This window comes from Myotis davidii, unplaced genomic scaffold (assembly GCF_000327345.1).
Source record: "Myotis davidii unplaced genomic scaffold, ASM32734v1 scaffold73, whole genome shotgun sequence".
Lineage (NCBI taxonomy): Eukaryota > Metazoa > Chordata > Mammalia > Chiroptera > Vespertilionidae > Myotis > Myotis davidii.
In genome coordinates, this window is record NW_006286675.1 from 2,523,876 (window position 1) to 2,525,026 (window position 1,151).

Below are 1,151 nucleotides of genomic sequence, written 5' to 3' on the forward strand. Positions count from 1 at the left end.
GCTTCAACCCAGGCATGTACCTTGACGTGGAATCCAACCATGACCTCCTGATTCATAGATCAGTGCTCAACTACTGAGCCACTGTAGCTGGGCCATATATAGTGTCTTATTTGGTCTCATAATTCTGAGAAGGAAGCAAGTCAGATGCTAGAATTTAAAGATGGGAAATTGAGGCCTGGTTCAATATTCCAGCTATACCACAGGGCTTAAGCTCATCTGATTATTGCCAGAATTGGAAGGTTCTGTTCCATAATTATTTACTAAATCCCGACTGCGTGCCAGGCGTGCCTATTAGGAATTAGTATGTTTGCTACTGTTATCAAGTACCTACTCTATTACTAAGTACTGTGGTTTTGATATGGCATAAATGTAAGAAGCTGAACAGTATTAAACTAGTGCAATGGTGCATCTTATTTATGGCTTTCCAGTTTGTCAGACTCTTCCATTTATGCCATCGGCTAGCTCATTCAAACTTAATGTATAAGGTAGGTATTATCGCTGTTTTATAAGTTGTTAATGAATTTTAGAAAATACAACTTGTCCAAGATGTGTCTCTTCTAAATGGCAGATCCAAACTGACAGTTTTGGAAATTTTGCAGTTTATCCAGGAAAAAATAAAGAAATGCCAGAAATGCTATGAATCTGTGCCTAGAAGTCACTTAACTAGCTGAAAAAGTATGTCGTACCCTTTTCTACCTTGTAAACAGCAGTCAGGCCTTTTTGGCCCTGGGGCATCAGTGTGAGGGTCACCCTGAAGAAAAAAAGTGCACCATTGTCCAAATGAAGTGGTCGATTTGCTTTGAAACTACATATATTACTAGTATAAACTCATCAACCAGAGCTGGGACAGCCTCTTTAATCTTCTGTGAAGCTCAGGGAGATAAGAGGGGTTTTGCCAAAGTTATATATATATATATATCCCCTGTGCTCAAGGTTGATAAAGACAACACTTTAGAGAAAAGCATAGTCAATGAAGAAGATGGAGTTCCCCTTTAACTTTTACCTGTTTCTATTTTCAGAACTTAACCTGGAAGTGATTCTGAGATAATATTGTTTTGAATATTTCTCAAATCCGTAATAAAAGTGCACAGAGCAGCCATGGTAGCAAAACAAAACCTTGGGCAACATTACAGGAAAACTAAGTATCCCCC